Here is a 9,186-nt window from a genome sequence, read left to right on the forward strand (position 1 = left end):
ACTATTAAGATATAAATGAGCCCTAACAGAATGCTAGGCAATTCAACAGTCACAGGGCCTTTCTTAGTGCAATTTAAGAGCTGACAAATATCTACAAACAATAGGAATTAAAATTAATATTTTATGTATATAAATTTTGCATTTAATGGTAGTCTCTCAACGGAACTAGACTGGACAAATCATATTTCAGAAGACTTGGATGGATTTCTCTGTTTTCCACTGGCAGCAGGAAAAGCAGGAATAAAACAAATCCAAAATGTCAGGATTTCTTCTTACCTAAATTTACCTACAAAACTTGCACCACTTCACTTATTGAAGAGGCTGTCTTTTCTCCACTGTATATTCTTGTCTTCTTTATCAAAGATAAGGTGACCCTATGTCTGTGGGTTTACTTCTGGGCTTTCCATCCTGTTCCATTGATCTATATTTCTGTTTTTGTGCCAGCACCATACTATCTTGATTACAATAGCTTTGTAGTATAGTCTGAAGTCAGGTAGCCTGATTCCTCCAGCTCCATTTTGCTTTCTCAAGATTGCTTTGTCTATTCAGGGTCTTTGTGTTTCCATACAAATTGTGAGAATTTTTGTTCTAGTTCTGTGGAAAATGCCGTTGGTAATTTTATAGAGACTGCATTGAATCTGTAGATTGCTTTGGGTAGTATAGTCATTTTCACCATGTTGATTCTTCCAATCCAAGAACATGTATATGTCTCCATCCATTTGTATCATCTTTAATTTCTTTCTTCTGTCTTATAATTTTCTGCATACAGGTCTTTTATCTCCTTAGGTAGGTTTTTTCCTAGATATTTTATTCTTTTTGTTGCAGTGGTAAATGGGAGTGTTTTCTTAATTTCATTTTCAGATTTTTTCATCATTAGTGTATAGGAATGCAAGAGATTTCTGTGCATTAATTTTGTACCCTGCTACTTTCCCAAATTCATTGATTAGCTCTAGTAGTTTTCTGGCAGCATCTTTAGGATTCTACATTTTGAATTGATGTCATTTAATCCTTGTAACATCCTTCTGAGGTAGGTTCTGTTTTCATCTGTACTTTAAAAATGAGGAAGTTCAAGATTAAGTAGTAAGAAACATTGTGTAATTATTGTGTGACAGGTACAATAAATATGATCTCATCTAAACCTAGTAAGAGCTCCATGAGAAGGGTTCCACTTTTACTCCCATTTGTCAATGAAAACACACACACACACACACACACACACACACACACACACAGGAACTTGTCCAAGGTAACATACCTAGTAGTAGAAAAGACTCAAATCCAGTTGTTTCCCACTCTAGAAATTCAATTATTAACCACTTGTAATGGCTTTCACTGAATTTTTACTAAGATGCACCAAACAGAGTTAGGTGTCAAATAGAACTGACATTGTATCCTGTCTCTGACATAGAGCAGCTGTCATTTTAACCTTTTTGAAACTCAGTTTCTTCTGTAAAGTTAAATGTCTAGCTCATAAGGTTGTTTGATGTTTAAATGGCATTGATATATAAAACATTTAGCACAGGGCTTGGTACTTAGTAAATACTCTATAAATGATAGTTGCTATTATTTTTAAGTATTAAACCCACTATTTTCTTAATGTAAGGTAAATATTAAAAGATGCTTAATACTAATGCAAAAATTAATAACCATATTATAAAAGGCAATAAAATTTTAGAATGATAATAAATCATAAATCTTACAACTACATATGCTGGAGAATGTACACTGTAGAGTATAGATGAGTATCAGACAATGTATTTTTCTACTTGAAACTAATTAGTTTCTCTTGCATTAGTTAAAGCTCTTTCTCTACCACCTGGGAAAAACAGAGGTTATGAGGGATTAGTCATTTCTGCTTTGAATAATGATTGAGCTGGGACTCTCCCAATCAAGTCTTTTAATACATACCCACAATCATCCATATAACATGTACAGTATACCAGAATAAACATCAGGCTACTGGTCTTATATATAATTGAATTAGAAATACAAAATTACTTTACATACTTCTGTATTAGTATTGCATTATGAAAACTTAATATGTATACAAATGACAGTTCTCATCAAGAAGCAGACTGTGTAGCATCAATACAATTTTATGTATGTACATCCTAAAAGTCATATTCACTGTTACTTAAAATAAATCTGGCACTACCTACCATAAAGGAAACAGAAAAATATAAGCATTCAAAAATAGGAGAGGTCTTTGAAAAGTATCATGATTATAAAGAAGTTGATTTTCTTCCATTTATCTAAGTCAATGAAATTGAGAGGAAATACTTGAGTCTGGAGAAAAATGCTTATTAAATAGCATAAATATATTTAATTAAAAAACTATTTTCTTGAACAGATATTATGTGGAGTAGCAAATAAAAATCAATTAGGTAGATATTCCTATTTTTTAAATATGCTTAACTATAGTTTTTGTACACACTGGTGAGAATGCAATATGGTACTACCACTTTGGAAGACAGTTTGGCAATTTCTTACAAAATGTACTCTTACTATATGATACAGCAATTCTGCTTCTTGTTATTTACCCCAAGTTGTGTAGGTTACACAAAACCTACATACATGTGTTGACAGCAGCTTTATTCATAATTGTCAAAACTTGGAAACAACTAAGATGTCTTTCAGTAGGTGAATGCATAAATAAACTGTAGAAAATCCATACAATGGAATATTATTCAAAGCTAAAAGAAATGAACAGTCAAGACATAAAAGAAACTTAAATGCCTATTGCTAAGTGAAAGTAGCCAATCTGAAAAGACTTCATACTGTATGACTTGAACTATAGGACATCCCAGAAAAGGCAAAACTAGGGAGAAAAAGTTCAGTGATTGTAGGGGACAGGGGCAAGTAAGGGGGAGAGATGAATAGGTGGACCACAGAGGTTTTTTAGGGCAGTGAAAATACTATTTGATAATGATGGATATATGTTATTATACTTCCGTCCAAACCCACAGAATGTGCAACACCAAAAGTGAAACATAATGTAAACTATGGACTTGGATGATTATGACGTGTCAATGTAGGTTCATCTTTGGTTCAAAAGAAAAAAATGACCATTCTGGTAAAAAATGATGATGTGTGAGGCTATGCATGTGTGAGGACAGGGAGTATATGAGAAGTCTGTGTACCTTTCTCTCAATTTTAAACCTTAAAAACTCTCTATTCTTGGAAATATACGTGTTAAGCAAGTTTTGAAATGCTACCAAGTAGGATTTGTATGTCATAATTTTGTATCGTTTTGACTTTTTCCAGCTAAATGAGCTAGGTGACAGAGTTTGAGAGATACTTGCAGATAAGAAAATCAGCAATAAAAACAATTACAACAGCAATTTACATGCTTTCGAATCCTGAAAGAGGAAGAAAGGAAAGCTAGAATATAGCTAATAGAGTGGTAGGAAACAAGTTGGTGAAAAAAAGGATGTCTCTGAGTTTAAAAGTAGATATATTGAATAGGAGAGACTGAGAACTAGAAAAGCATGAAATCAGATAATGCAATTTTGTAGTATAAATTTTTTTTTTTTTTTTGGTACACGGACCTCTCAACGTTGTGGCCTCTCCCGCTGCGGAGCACAGGCTCCGGACGCACAGGCCCAGCGGCCACGGCTCACGGGCCCAGTCGCTCCGGGGCACGAACCCGTGTCCCCTGCATCGGCAGGCGGATTCTCAACCACTGCGCCACCAGGGAAGCCCCGCCCCTGTAGTATAAATATTAATTGGCTATTTCTGGATTATGACAAAGTTTTAGATTGTTGCCAAGAGGTATATGAGGATATATGTGGCATGAAGCTTAGAGCCATTGATGTTGAGGAAGAGAAACAATTATAAAAAGTGGATTAAATATCAATTAATGAAGACACTTATCTCCTAAAATAATGGTGGTACTTAAAGACATCCATAAGACCAGTGACTTAATCTTCAGTGAGTAAGAATGATGACAAAGAGTGAAAGACAGTACTATGACCAGATGATCTGAATTCAACAGCTTCTCTCAAGAATGAAAGATTAATAGTTTGAAATAGTAACTATCATAAGAACAACATCTGCATTCCTGTTCTTGATAGCCTCATCCCTGCCATCAATGTGTGATTGCTAGAAGGTCATCAACATCAAGTTGAATGGACCACAGGAGAGGGCACTGATTTCGCAGAGACTAGGGCTTGTATAAGAAAAGGAAAGAATGGACAGAAAGAATATCCATTGTAGTTGATTTATGGTGAAACCAGCTAACAGATCAAAAAAGCATAAAACTGGCAGAGAGGACAGAAGTGAGAGCATAAATTAGAGGAATAATAGGTATTATTTCAAAGAGAATTGATTGTTAAACTGATTTAGCATCTCAAGGTAGTGAAAGGTGACAGAGATAAGAAGTGTTGGAATTAGCTGATATATAAGTATCTATTGGAACTTTGTGCAAAAGTCCATCCAAGATAGTTACAACACAACCAGAAGCATTTGGTGCTGTTTGAGAGTAATGTTTTATGTTTGTTAAACAGTTGCTCACATTTCTACATAAAAGTTTTGCTGAAAAAATAGATGGTAAATCTCCTATTAGCTTTTCTTCCAAGGAGAAAGATGTTTATTTAAAAGAGAAAAAGTGATCAGACAACAATGATCAATTCTTTTAAATATTATATAAATTATATAAATATTATATATAATAGTATATATATATATAATACTTATATAATATATATATATAATTTGTAAGATATCCTTTAAAAAAACTCTAAATTATTTTTCAGGAAGAAGCATATTTTTCTTATTTTCATACTGCTATATCTGTTTTAAAACACTGGTTTCTCTACTATTCCTGTAAATCACCCAGAAGCAGCTTATATTTGTGAGACTCTAAGCCACATATGTTTCTCATTATTGAATAGTACCCTTTTCTGACGTTTTCTGATAAGGCTAAATTGAACTGATGTGAGAGAAACATACTTCTTACTGGAAATATTCATTTTTCATAGGCAGCATTCCAGTATCATGCACCAAACAAATGTAGAAACAAATTCTGAATTCTACACAGGCAGTTTTGGGAAAAACAATCACAGTTTCACAGTATTGTTCATAAGCAGAAATATTAAAGGTTGTAAAGGATGGAAATTGTTCTTCTTTCTCCAATGCTGTTTAGTTGGTTCTCATAGTCATGCTTTTATTAGACCACAGAAGGTTAGACTGGGACAGGCATGTGATTTTCTGTCAGGCAGTCTTGACTCTTCAGGACTCTGTGGTTGATTTGCATGTACTGGTGATATAGGGCTGCCTGACCACAGAGCCTGGACTATTAATTATTGCACTGTACTGCCCCTCATAGTACCAAGTCATATGGCTGGAATGAGGAATAAATAAAGTATTTATCTCTCTTATCCTCTCCCTTCATTTTACTGTATAGGACAATAATGTTATTTTTCCAGAATTTTATAACTATCAGGTGGTAGAACCAAGATTAAAAAACAAAAACAAAAGCCATGCCATAACTTCACACTCAGTGCACTTTCCAATATAATGTAGTTTTCTCATCTTTGAGAACACCTTTTACGTAAAATTGTTTTACTTAAGAAAATAAAAGGAAACTTGGTGAGGGCTATAATCATTCAGTTTTTAGTCCTGGAAAAGTTTAGTAGTGGAAGAAATTAGCAATCGTGAGAATGGCATTGTGCCTACTCTACAGTTTCACAGTAATTATATGTATATTGGGAATATTGGTTAATTTCTCTTTCCCTCCCTTATAATTTCATATATTTAAAAATAGTATCCAAGAATCAGAGAGCTGTTCTTTTGTTGTTAAGATTTAAAGATCATCTGTTGAAATGATTACTCATTAATTTATTCATACTCTACTTAAAACAAAAAATACAAAGTATTTTTTATTTTTAATAAAGATTGGATATATTTATGATTTGATATACATAGACTGAAATGATTACTAGTCAAGCTAATTAACATATCAGATCCTCAAAAGGTTACTATTTTGTGCATGTGATGAGAGCACAATAAATCTACTCTGTCAGCAAATTTCTGACAGCAGAAACTAACAACACTGTAAAGCAATTATACTCCAATAAAGATGTTTAAAAAAAAGAAAAAAAAAAACTATAGTCATCATGCTGTACATTAGCTCTCTAGACTTCTTCGTCCTGTATCACTGCAACTTTATGCCCTTTGACCAACATCTTCCCATTTTCCTCACCTCCCCTCCCCAGTTTGACTCTCTGCTTCTTCATCTTCAAGGAGATTTTGCCTTTGGCAACAACATGAATGAACCTAGAGTATATTAGCCTGAGTGAAAATAAACCAGACACAAAAACAAGTGAGATCATGCACTTTTTTTTCTAGGTTGAATCTACAAAATTGTGTTTTTTTAATCCAAAACTAAATTGAGTGCTAGAATAAGCCAGACACTGATTTCAAAAATATATAGTAAAAAAAATGGCCATTACAATTACAGTTTTTCTATCTTTGTATGGGTATTTAGGATCTAAATCTTTTATTTATTTTCCTGCTCCTTAGAATAATAGGAAATTGACATATTGCCAAGACTATCTCATGGAAAAATGCCTCTTCCCTTAAATTCCTATAACCGGCATCCATTGGCCTCTTAGATTATAGTTTCTCTAGATTCCAACTTGTCTTTCCTCTACTATAAGAATAACCTGAATTTATGTTGTAATAAATATCCTTTAGTAAGGGATTAAGACTCTAGTGGAGATTCCTGCACCAGAATACAATGAACTACTTTAATACCTTGAATTCTAAAGAGATCCTGAATGAGTATAATCAGAGAAATTTAAAGCTCTATTATCATGGGGTGGCAATCTTTTGAGTGCCCACTAGGTTCCAGACATATGTTCCTGAAGATGAGCTATTTATGTTTTTAAGAGTTAATTATCTGAATGGTTCTGCATTGGTTCATCCCTAATTAGATGCAGCCTTTCCTCTCCATAGGGAGGATACAAATACCACGCAGTTTTATTTACCTTAGAGATAACAAAGAACAAAGTATATGTCTTTTTAAATTTTGAATCGATGGGTTCATTTTCAACTGTATGATTGTCAAATTTGTGCCTTCTGAAGAAATTTATGCTTAAAGCTATATGATTTTTCACATATAATTTGTGAAACGCTGCTTGCATATGCCCACCCTAACTAATTTCGTGAAGTTGATCTGAAAACTTCATTTGCCTTGACACTGTTTCAAGATTCATTAATAATGAGCTCTCATGATTTTATGGAGATGGTACGTCAGAGCCTGTAGCATCTCTGCACTGTTTCTGGATAGGCAATGAATATCTATTAATTTGTTCTTAGTCTCCAACCTGGTCTCTTAGCATTGAACATTAACTAGTTATTTATTTATTTTGACATTGAAAATAGAAATATCACTTTTATTGACAAGATAGGGCTACAAAGGGCAGCTCCACAGAACACAAATAAGACAATCCTAAGACAAGAGTGTAAAACGGTAGCAGACAGGTTAACACTCTTCACCCTCATCCTCTCCCACCTCTGCTCCAACCTCCTTGTAAACCTTCTCAAGGGTAGCCATGTCCTCACAGGCTTCACAAAACTTCCCTGACTCCATGCCCTCACCCACATACCACTGAACAAAGGCACGCTTGACATAGATTAGGTTAAACTTGTGGTCCTGGCAAGCCCAGGCCTCAGCGATGGCTGTGGTGCTGCTCAGCATGCACAGAGCAAGCTGTTCTTTGGCCAGGTTTCCACCAGGTACCACAGTGGGAGGCTGATAATTACTTACAACTTTGAAGCCTGTCTAGTCCACAAACTGGATGGTACGCTTGGTCTTGATGGTAGCAATGGCAGCATTGACATCTTTGGGAACCACATCGCCACGGTACAACAGGCAGTAAGCCATGTATTTACCATGGTGAGGGTCACATTTCATCATCTGGTTGGCTGGCTCAAAGCAAGCATTGGTGATCTCTGCTACAGTGAGCTGTTCATGGTAGGCTTTCTCAGCAGAGATGACGGGGCATATGTAGCTAGAGGGAAGTGGATGTGGGGATAGGGCACCAAGCTTGTCTGGAATTCTCTCAGATCAATATTCAGGGCTCCATCCAATCTCAGAGAAGCAGTGATGGAGGACACTATTTGGCTCATGAGGTGATTAAGATTAGTGTAGGTTGGGTGCTCAATATTGAGGTTTCTACAACAGAAGTCATAGATGGCCTCATTGTCTACCATGAAGTCACAATGAGTGTTCCAGGGTGGTGTGTGTGGTGAGGATGGAGTTGTAGGGCTCAATTACAGTTGAGGAAACCTGGGGGTGCTGGGCAAATGGAGAACTCCAGCTTGGACTTCTTGCCATAATCAACAGAGATACGTTCCATCAGCAGGGAGGTAAACCTAGAACCAGTTCCCCCACCAAAGCTTTGGAAAACCAAGAAACCCTGAAGACCTGTATACTATTTTCAAATATGGTTCAAGCCAAGGTCAGTGATCTCCATGCCAATGGGGTAGTGACCGCGGGCATAGTTATTGGCAGCATCTTCCTTGCCTGTGAGGAACTGCTCAGGGTGGAAGAGCTGGCAGTAGGTGCTAGTGCAAACTTCATCAATGACCGTGGGTTCCAGGTCTACACACACAGTTGTGGGCACATGCCTGCCAGTGCCTGTCTCTCTAAAGAAGGTGTTGAAGGAGTCATCCCTTCCCCCAATAGTCTTGGCACCTGACATCTGGCCATTGGGCTGGATGCCGTCTTCCAGGCAGTAGAACTCTCAGAGGGCATTGCTGATGGGGACACCAGCCTGGCCAACATGAATGTAGATGCACTCACACATGGTTGAGACTTGTAGGGTTCTGCGGCACTGGAGGAGACGAGGGGACAGCCACAAAGATCTCCCTCTAACAAACTACCAAGGAGTCCGGGGAAGAAGTAGTCAAACATTATTTAAAAAGCAGTTCACTAGATATATTATTTTTGATTTTAAAAGTATACATGTGCATTCATATACATATTATATATAGGAAGATAATGTGCAACAAAATAGCAATAATACTTTTCACTGCATAAGAAAAAAATATTATTATCCTTATTTCTATATTTTTAAATTTTTTTTACTCAAGTTTACAAGAAACAACACTAATACAGTTATAACAACAATACAATTTGTTTTTACCAGTGATTTTTTAACTGACCGGTACTCATAAACG

The 9,186-nt window shown here is 35.8% G+C and overlaps 1 pseudogene; it reads right to left on the reverse strand.

The window, feature by feature from the left end:
• Window positions 1-7,486: 7,486 nt before the first annotated feature.
• LOC131758186 (tubulin alpha-1C chain pseudogene) lies at window positions 7,487-8,813 on the reverse strand (annotated as a pseudogene).
• Window positions 8,814-9,186: the final 373 nt, after the last annotated feature.

The sequence above is a fragment of the Kogia breviceps genome, chromosome 6 (assembly GCF_026419965.1).
Source record: "Kogia breviceps isolate mKogBre1 chromosome 6, mKogBre1 haplotype 1, whole genome shotgun sequence".
In the NCBI taxonomy this organism is placed as follows: Eukaryota; Metazoa; Chordata; class Mammalia; order Artiodactyla; family Physeteridae; genus Kogia; species Kogia breviceps.